Below are 11,147 nucleotides of genomic sequence, written 5' to 3' on the forward strand. Positions count from 1 at the left end.
TGCATTTTGGTAGTTCACTGGTTTGTTTGTTTGTTTTTTTTTTTTAATTCTTGCTCTACAAATCAGAATGCACCGCTGTTGGAGTAGACATAGTGCCCTCATTAATTGCAATGATATTTTAAATAGTTCTTTTATTAGCGGATATTGTGTTAGGTCAATAAATAATAATCGCCTTAAACATAATGTCATAGCCAATGTCGTGTTGGAGGGCAAACTGCAAAGCATTTTTACCTATGTTGTCAGTTTGAATTTCCCCATGACTCTGGAAGCTGAGCAAGGTTATTGTTATACCTACCCCAAGGTGAAACACTGAGAAATTAAATGACCTTCTCAAATGTCATATGACCAGTTAGAATTAAAATAGAAAAAAATCACATTTTAACTTTATAGGGATCATGTTAATTTATCTTTATATAATACTTTGACTCCAAAACATAGTACATTGTGACTGCCATTACAAATCTTTATTAAATGACAGACAAGCTGAAACATAAAATATCAACCATCCACATTCTTGACATGTATGAAGTGCTGATTTAAGTATAGACATATTCTGACATGGTATTTGCTTCAAACTGTCAATATAATTCTCAGCATGCAATCTTTTTAAATCCTATATGAAAAATTAGAACACTAGTAACTCATAAGGTGAGTTAAAAAGTAATACTTGAAGTAATACTGTGGCATTATATCTTTTTGTATATATATGCATTCTGGAATTTCATCAAAAATTTCACAACAATCAGATATAAATGATTACATAAACAAAATGGAGACAAAATTGTGATTACTATGATTTCAGTTCTTATCATATATATAAAACATATATCTTTTGTTATGTTAGCAATGATTATATAATACTTATTTTTCATGTGGTACTGTAAAACTTATAAAGGAAGGACATATTCATCTTCTGTGTATGTGTTTTTCCATCTGTCTGTCTCTCCCTGTGTCTCCCTCTCTTCCTCTCCCTTCCCTCCTCTCTCTCCATTCTTCTTCCTCCCTCTCTCTCCTACTTTAATAAGGAAAGAAAAGGTAGATTTCCAATTCGGATGTATTACGTACATTTGTGACCTTCTACAGGATTTTGTTTTTCTTGTCTAAAAAATTGCTGTAACATTTAAGGCAGTGTTTCTCAACCTTCCTAATGCTGTGACCCTTCATGGTTGGAGATCCCCAACCATGAAGTTATTTTTATTGTTACTTCATAACTGTAATTTTGCTGTTATGAATAGTAGTGTAAATATCTGACTTTTCTGATGGTCTAAGGTGACCCTTATAAACATAGTGTTTGACCCTCAAAGGTGTCTCAACCTATGAATTGAGAACCACTGACTTAAGGGATGGCTGATTAGGTCAATTGAGACACTGCATTTAAACATAATCAAAATCAAATACACATTGAAGCCATCCATAACTTTAGCCGAGTACTAACCACTTGCATTGTACATAATGAGATAAACAAAAGCAGGAGAGTTGCGTGTAAAAAGATTTATGGTGGTTTTTTTCATAGTACATTATTGCAGCTATCATTAACTTATGAGTTGTTGAAAGGGCAACTAAATTCATTCATGATGGCCTATTTGCATAAGATAGTATATGGGTAATAGTTTGACCAATGATTTTAACTATTTTGCATGATTCGTGTAATTGTGCTTTTTCAACAATTGTTTCTTTCCATTCTTTTTTTATTCCTGATAAAAAAAAGATTCTTTATTGACACGAAAGAGTATTAAGCATCTTGAAAGAAAAAAAGTGGGAAAGGCAATATTATTCTTTCTTTCTGGAAGTATTATCTTCAAACATCAATTAATACAATATGTTTGTGTGTGCACACAGGCTTAATCTTAAACACAGTTTACACCTGTAAATATCTATTAAGTCATTCAACTTATCACCTATGACTTTTATTTGCAATACAAACTAGATTATTAAATCTGCAACTTGCATCCATACTTAATTTAATAACTGTCTAATCATCTTGAAGAAGATATATTCAGGCCTTCACAGAATCAGAAAGTGATGAAAATTTTAGCAATAAATCATACTCTGGATATTGACAAATGGGGCTGAAAAGATAGCTTAGTTGTTAATAGTGTTGGCTGCTCTTCTAAAGGGTCCACTTCAATTCCCAGCACCAACATGGCAGTTTACAACCATCTGTGACTCTAGTTCCAAGTGACAGGATGCCATTTTCTGGCTTCTATGGTACATATATAGTACACAGATATTCATGCAGATAAAACATTTGTACACATAAATAAAGATATTAACAAAGAACTCCAGAATAGATTTGATCCATTTCTCACACCTGGAGTGTGAAAACATAGAAGTGGTATAGTATTGATTGTTCATCATAGCTACTGTTGGCCAACACCAAATGTCAGATATGAGTATAACTCAATACAGTAGGTTTGTGATTTCCAGTAGATCCTATGGGTCCTACAGTGGACTCACTCCAGTTCATATACTCACCAACGGCATTAGTTTTGTGACTCTCATATTGTCTGATGAACACTTTATTATGCAAGTGATGGAAGTGCCTCATATAGAACATCCAGCTTAGGTGGGAGAATGGAAGATTACTTATGAAACTGTAGTGCTTTGTTTATTGTTTCTCTGGCAATTTATATACATACATATGTAAAACAATGGCATCTACAAAACTGGATCCAAATAAAATTAAACTTTTCAAGTTGGTGCATTTCCACAACCAACTTGAATAGAATCAAGACAAAGATTATAAAAATCAAGAAATGTTACTTATTATAAAGTCATGTTCCTGTACTTCACAAAGCAAAGGCTAGGCTTTGTTCCAGATGAAATTTGGGTACTCATATTTCTATCCACTTCACAGTGTAGTATAAAAATGATACTGCTGTACAATACCAATGCCATAGCAGCCAAGTGCATAAAAGCAGGATAATTCAACTATAATAAACTAGACTCACACACTCTCACCCAAGCCTTCCCTTTGTTTAGCTCACTACAGAACAACCATCTCATTTCATCAAACATTATATATCTCAAGTCCTTTCTAGAATATAAAACAATTGAAGATAAGGGTGGAAATATATGTTTTCATCAGAATATTTGTGCATATGCTGTCAAATGCTATGCTATTTAGAAAGAATCTGGACATTGAGATTGGATTTCTGATGCAGTAAACCTTCCTGGGCTTGGTGTAATTGCGTTTATCCTATTATTTTTGTCCCTCCCACATTTATTCAGCAAGAGCTCTTTCTACAAAGAGGGTAATCAGTGAAAGAAACAACCAGAATAATATCTTTTCATTGGCTTTGTTTATGGCAAGCCCCAAAGGAATATCGTGTATGAATTCATTTTTCAAAATGGCTTCAACCGTGGAGGGTTGAGGAGACAAGAGGATGCAATTCACCATGGAGGGCTGAGGAGACAAGAGGATGCAATTCACCGTGGAGGGCTGAGGAGACAAGAGGATGCAATTCACCGTGGAGGGCTGAGGAGACAAGAGGATGCAGAACTTAGTAGTGAACGAATGCAAAGAAACCATTTCCATCTTTGTACCAGTCGTAGGAGAAGGGTTTTGGTTAGGTTTTAGTTCACCAGGCAGGGCTTCAGGTACTACCATCTCCAATGTGTAAGGTCTTAGCCATGGAGCAAAGTTGAACTGTTTCTTAGCAGCAAGGAAAACCGATAAATTGGGGCAAAGTTAAAACAAGAGTCACAGAAGTTTGTTGTTTCATCTTTAAGCTGTCTCTCCAAGAAATAGCTTCACTACAGACCTAAATAACATTAAACAGTCTAAGAATCACTTAAAATGATTTGTTACCTGGCTTCTGAGATCGTTTATGTACTTAAAATCTCTTTTAAGAGGTGTCAGTCCCTGGGGAAGTCAGTCATTTTAGTTACTATTTTAATTGTCCAGCTGAAAATATTTTCATATTACCATAAAGCTACACTAGGGTCAATAATGGCATTTGGAGAAAGGATGAGAGTGGAAAGGAGAGGGTTTAGTGCTCTAGTAGAAGTCATTCAAGGCAGGCAGCTGGTGTGCCCTGAAATGCCCAGCTCCCAGCTACTCCATGTTTGAGGCCTTTTTTATGACTGTTCTTGTGAAAACGTTGCACCCTGTTCTAGTAATGACAACAACAAAAGCTGAAAAGAAGAAGGCAAACCTTTCCAAAGGAATGACGCTAGTACATAATACCTGTATCTATGACTTTAAGTGGGAACAGAAACTGAGAAACTTCTGTAAAAATACTGAGAATTGGTGTGTGTGTGTGTGTGTGTGTGTGTGTGTGTGTGTGTGTGTGTGTTTAAGTATGACAGGAGAATGTACTAAGTATGAGTATGGAACCTAGAAACCTCACAAAGCTAGGAGAGTCTAGTTCAGGATTCAGGATCCTTTGACTGCACCTATGAGTAGGTCCCCTGTGAAATTTAAGCCTGACAGCTTCTGCCACATAAAGGGAGAGAGATACAAGCATTGTATCATGTATATGTATATATAGGTACTATATCATATATACTAGAGCATATATAGTATACATCATAAATAATATTATATACACGTATAATATATAATATTAAGACACCTTGTATTCTTGATGTCTTTACCCTAAGCAGATAAAATCCTGAGCCTAGGAAATATCTTGGCTCCTAGCACTGTGCTGCTGGCCTCTGTACAATCCTTTATGTCCCGGGAATACTTGTGAAACTAATAGAGCTGGGAAAATAGGGAATGAGCCCTGTTAGCTCTCTGCTCTCTGGTCTCTCCAGTTCCTTTTCCGCTTAGGGCTGGTTGATTGGAGCCAGAAAAAGCTTAAAGTATTGAAGAGGGAAAGAGATCAAGTTACAAAGATTTCACTTCTTTCCTTCCCCACTCTAAACCGCCAGCTCAGCGTTCTCACCTCAAAGAAACTGCCCCAAGTGCCATTCAGCTCCAGGTAAGAACTCCCGTGTCAAGAGTGCGTGAGATCCTGGCGGCGCTTAGATTTTTGCAGCCCTTCCTGGCTCCAATGGTCTCAAAACAGACAATGCCTTCTACTCAAAGAGGCAGAGAGGTCCTACAAGCACGCTGGGAGCCTGAGGATGGGGGTGGGGAGACTCAGAGTCAGATGGCCTGAGGTTAGGTTTTGCTCTGTTTCACCCCTTCTTTTCTCGAAATAGTAGGAGTAGGAGGTGGAATGAAAGGCATTCCAACCAGAATTAAAATCCAGTCTTCAACTTGAAGTAGCGTGTCCGGAGACAAACCCAGGAACCAGCCTTTAATCAAAGTCTCCAGCTCAAAGGAAAAGCCTGAGCTCAGAGACTGCCGAGCCCCCGAGGGCTCTGGCTCCGACTGGCTGGTCTCTGCACAATCTCTCTCCAGATGTGCCTCCCTGCGCTACAGCGGGATCTGACAGCCGCGCTCCTTCGGACCCATCAAGCAGCAACCGGTCCATCCGACTCGCCTCTTCTCCACTGATTGAAGCAGATTAGGACTCCAGGCTCTCCCACTTTACATACACCAAGGAGTCATTCTCCGCATACCCTGGAATTTTTATATATAAATTTGTATACATGGCTACAAAAACATTACGTTTTGATTTGCTTTCCCCTATATGTTTAGTGCTACTTTGATTTTTTTTCTGAATTTAAAAGCAAAGTTAATAACTTCTCAACCCTGCCCCAAACTGTGAGACTCCCCAAGACCTCTGCCACGAGAACTGAGTCCGTCAAAGGTTTCTTCAGTCCTCCAGTACAGGATGAGCACCTCCCGGTGCAGTCTCCAGGCCCAAATCTATTTTCTCCCCCAGAATTTTCCTTGCAGGCCACACTCTTTGTGAAAAGCCTAATCTGTGGGTGCTTGGATCCCAGATCAATTAAACCACAGCCAGCTAAGAGCACCAAGCAGGACATACGGAAGTCCAAGTCCAGAGGCCCTGGAATAGCAGCTATTCCCTTGCTATTCCCAGGTGACTTTGGGAAAGCACACAGATGGGGCAACGCCTCCTGCCTGGAGCTCCCAGGCAGTGACACTCCTGGGAGCTGTTGCTGATGGATCACCCCATTTCCCAATTTGATGAGGCGGAACCTGGCTGGGGATGTTGGGTCTGCGAACGGGAGAGCTGAATTTCCCTGGGAGAACAGATACATATCTAAACTAAGCTTTGGTTTCTATTCTCTCTGTACCAGTAAGACATGCATTTGAGTCTGTTAGCAAGGAAGTACTTGGTGGACAGAAGAGACAGGTGAATCCCAGGAGCTCATTGGCCAGCTAGCCAGTCCACTCAGTGAGCTCTAGTTTCACTGAGATATGCTACCCCACAAAATGAGATGGAAAGTAGTTGAGTAATAAATCTGTTATCCTAGCAATCAGGGTGGCAGAGGCAGGTGGATCACTGTGAGTTCGAGGCCAGCCTGGTCTAAAGGCAAGTCCAGGAAAACCAAGGCTACACAGAGAAACCCTGTCTCAAAAGAAATCTGTAATCAACCTATGGCCTCTGTGTTCACCCATATGCACATGGGCACATACTCACATGGTCACCCACATACATAAAAATTAAACATTAATCAATAGCAGTACTGCCAGTTCAAATGTAATGCACACAACACATGTAATTTAAATACTCTGGCATACTTAAGAAGAAAATGATGGGGCTAGAGAGATGGCTCAGAGGTTAAGAGCCCTGGTTGCTCTCACAGAGGTCCTGAGTTCAATTCCCAGCAACCACATGCTGGTTCATGACCATCTATAATCAGATTGCATGCAGACAGAACGTTGACTACATAATAAATAAATCTTTTTTTAAAAAAATAAAATGATAAGATATACATCATTTAACACAAAATATCCAAAAATTTCAATATTTAATGAAAAAATGTCTTTTTTGTTTGAAGTTTTTGAGATCTGGTTCAGCCACATTTGAAATGTAGAAAAGCCACAAGTGTCTAGTAGCTTCTGTATTAAACACAGAAGTTCTCAAAAAATCCTTCAACTGCAAGGGAACATAGAATTGAATTTCCTTGTTTCCTTGGAAACTGTCTGGAAATGCATATAAGCTAGAATGTCTAGAACTTGGACTTTAAATAGTTTTGCAAAGATCAAGTGTCCACATGGCTGGACTCTACAGAAGGCTTTTCTTGGCATGCTGAAGAAGTCACTGGTTGCCTTCTGGATGTGTTCTCACATGACACAGATTAAAGCTTTGGTGTCTCCTTTTTTATAAGAACAAGCTATAGTCATCTGAGAAGAAGCATTCTCTTCATTGAGAAAATGCCTCCACAAGATCCAGTGTTATGCAAGCCTGTACAGCATTTAGAACAATTTCTCAATTGCTGACTGATATAGGAGGGTTCAGGCCATTGTGGCTGGTGCCACTGTAGGCTGGCAGTTAAATTCTATAATAAAGCAACAACCATGGGAAACAGCCATGGAGGCCAGCCAGTAATCAGTAACCCTCTGCGGCCTCTGTCCCAGCTTCTGCCTCTAGGTTCCTATTGTTCAGTGTGAATTCCTGCCTTCGCTTCCCTCAATGTACTGTGATTCTGGATACATGAAATAAAACCCTTCAGTCCCATGTTGCTTTTAATCATGGTGTTTCACCACAGTGTTGCAGAATATTTCTAGAATAAGCACTCCGGCATCAGAGAGAAACAGCCCAGATGCCCCTCAGTTGAGTAATGTATACAGAAATTGTGGTACGTCTACACAATGGAATATTACTCAGCAATAAAAAACAAGGAAATCATGAAATTTGCAGGTAAATGGTGGGATCTGGAAAAGATTATCCTGAGTGAGCCATCACAGAAGCAGACACACATGGTGTATACTCACTCATAAAAACATGTAATATAGGATAAACCTATTAAAATCTGTACACCTAAAGAAACTAATCAAGAGGGAGGACTTTTGCTAAAATGCTCAATCCCTATCCAGAAAGGCAAAGAGGCTGGACATCAGAAGAAGGAGAAAAGAGGGAACAAGTCAGGAGCCTGCCACAGAGGACCTTTGAAAGGCTCTGCCCTGCAGACTATCAGTGCAGATCCTGAGACTCGTGGGCAACCTTTGGGTAGAGTGCAGGGAATCTTATGAAAGAAGTGGGAAACAGTAAGATCTGGAGAGGACAGGAACTCCACAAGGAGAGCAACAGAACCAAAAAATCTGAGCACAGGGGTCTTTCCTGAGGCTGATATTCCAACCAAGGACCATGCATGGAGATAACCTAAGACCCCTGCACAGATGTAGCCCATGGCAGTTCAGTATCCAAGTGGGTTTCATTATAATAGGAACAGGGACTGTCTCTGACATGAACTGATTGGCCTGCTCTTTAATTTCCTCCCCCTGAGGGGGGAGCAGCATTACCAGGCCACAGAAGATGACAATGCAGCCACTCCTGATGAGACCTAATTGACTAGGATCAGAAGAAAGGAAAAGAAGACCTCCCTATCAGTGGACTTGGGGAGGGGCATGCATGCAGAGGGTGGAGGAAGGGAGGGATCAGGATGGGAGGAGGGAGGGAACCACAGGGGGGATACAAAGTGAATAAAGTGTAATTAATAAAGAATAAAAAAAGTGGGCACATACACACACATGCACACACCACAAATAAATAAAATAAAATAAATGTAAGGGGGCTGGAAAGATGGCTCAGAGGTTAAGAGTATTGGCTGTTCTTCTCAAGTTCCTGAATTCAATTCCCAGCCACCACATGGTGGCTCACAACCATCTATGAGATCTGGTACTTTCTTCTGGCCTGCAAGCACACATGCAGGCAGAATACTGTATAAATAATAAAAAAAAAATGTAAGAAAAAAAAAGATTATCAGTATAAATCTCTCAAAGAAACTCCTACAGATCATTGTTTAATTGTTCCAGGCCTGTTCCCCATTCCCAGAGACCCTGATTTTCTAGATGTGGGGTGTGTGGTGTTGGTGATTAAACACATGGCTGTGTCTATGATACACAAGTACTTGTTCACTGAGCTAAATCTCTAGTCCTTCATTCTTTGAGAACAGGTATAGCTACATCATCTAGACTGGCCTTAACCTCACGATTCTCTTTTCCATGTCTCCTCCGTGCTCAGCTGCTGTCTGTTAAGAAAATCTTATTAACGCTTCCACTGGGCACTTTCCATGATATTCCACTGCTCAGAAAGTAATCATGTGATTTTAACTGATTTCTAGAGAGTCTGGCAAATCTAGTATTTATCCAAGAAACCCACAAAACTATCAGCAAATCAATTCCTTGAGCAGAAGGCAATAGGGTGGAGAGGACATGAATAAAAGGCAAGTTTGTTTCAAATTAAGTTGCCAAATTATTGTATATGGAGATTAAATGGACATTATTTCTGAAGATTGTTGTCCAAAGATCCCTTCCTTTGCTGTACATCAATGTTCCTCCCATAATCAAGAGGAATGATAGAAGAATTTCATTTCTTCTTCTTTTTTATTGATTTGATTTGATTTGATTTTATTTTATTTTATTTTATTTTATTTTATTTTATTTTTGGTTTTTTTGAGACAGGGCCCTACCAGTCTTAGACTCACTTTGTAGACCAGGCTGGTCTTGAACTCATAGAGATCTTCCTGCCTCTGCTGACATGCACCACCATGCCTGGCTAGAATTTCATTTCTTGATCACACAAAGACCAGTGCAGATGTGTGATGGATTCCCCCTCCTGAATTTCCTTGCTCCAGGAAATGACTCCAGGATTCATGCTGCTCTGACTTGTAGTTCTGCTATCTTGTGACTTCAGTGTTGTACTGATGTCATACAAGGTCATAAGTTTTCAAGTTTCTGATTATTTTGGTTCCATTTCTTGGCCTGTGCTGAGACAAAAAAGCCAAGCCTGAAAGATGTTATAATGAGGCCCCTGTCACCAACCTGCAATCTGTTCACTCTGCTCACATCTGGACATTCTCCTGCCTCAGACAGGACATCAAGATGAGGAGTGTATGGTAGAGCAAAGCTGCTCATTTCATTAGAGCCAGGAAGGAGAGGGAGGGAGGAGAATGAAGAAAAGAGGAGGAAAGGGAGGAGGAGAGAGGGTGGGAAGAACAGGGATAGACAAGGAAAGAGACTGAGAGATCTTTTTGTTTCAGTTTTGGCTGACTTTGTGAGTTGATTTGATCAATAGGATATGGTAGACATGTATTATATTATGGTATGAACAAAACAGCTTCCCTTTTGTCTTTTTGATACTCAGCTTCCAGCCCACCCCCAAAATAGAAAACTTGAACTTGACCTTAAAATTCTAGGAGGCCATGTGCAGAGGAATGCCTAGGCAGCCACTCTAACCAGAGCTGACACGTAAGTGTCATGGTATACATTCCTGACCCAGCTGGGTTTGCAACCAAATGCAGTCGTGTAACTGAGTGCAGTCCCATGGATGAACCCAGCCAAATGGGGCAGAAGAGTTGGCCAGCTGAGTCCAACCACAGTGTCATAAAAAAAATCATAAGTTTTTATTGTGCTAAGTACTAAGCTTTGGGATAGTTCATTATGTTTACAACAATAAATGAAGCAGTAGAAATTTTTCTTCTTTTTTTAATTAATTAATTAATTAACTTAACATTCTAACTGCCGTCTCCCCTTCTTCCTCTTCTCAATGAAGAGGGATCACTACAGAGATTTGAGAACAAATATGTGTAACAAAATATGATTTATTCACTAAGAGAATCATTCTGCTATGTATATGAGAAAGGGTTTTGGATCCCCAATAGTGAATAAAAATGTAAACAAGAGGTGGTTGCAGTAGCCAAATAAGTGATATCAAGAAACACCAGAATATCTGAGTACTTGATATATATATATGTCCAAACTCTGTCTGTAGCTAGGGCCGTTCCAGATCATCAGTATTCTATGATTGATGAGAAGGAATGCCACTAGTCCTAAGCAAAATTCAGAGACTGTGTTCCACCCAAGGAGCTGTTCTTACAGTACTGGGAGGAGGTTACAGTCTGGACATATTTGAGGGGAAGAGCTGGTCCTGCTACGTTAGTGACTTATATCAAGGAGATGAGATGAAGTGCTTAGAACTATAACCCTACTCTGGAAAGACAGTTATAGGACTAATGACTGTAACATAGAACCATGGGCAAGCCTTCACCCCAAAATTCCATTCTGGATGAGTTTGAGTGGTTAGAATAAATTACTCACAGCTGTGAGTATGTAAAAGTCA

This window comes from Psammomys obesus, unplaced genomic scaffold, assembly GCF_907164565.1.
Source record: "Psammomys obesus unplaced genomic scaffold, mPsaObe1.curated_primary_1811, whole genome shotgun sequence".
NCBI classification, from domain to species: domain Eukaryota; kingdom Metazoa; phylum Chordata; class Mammalia; order Rodentia; family Muridae; genus Psammomys; species Psammomys obesus.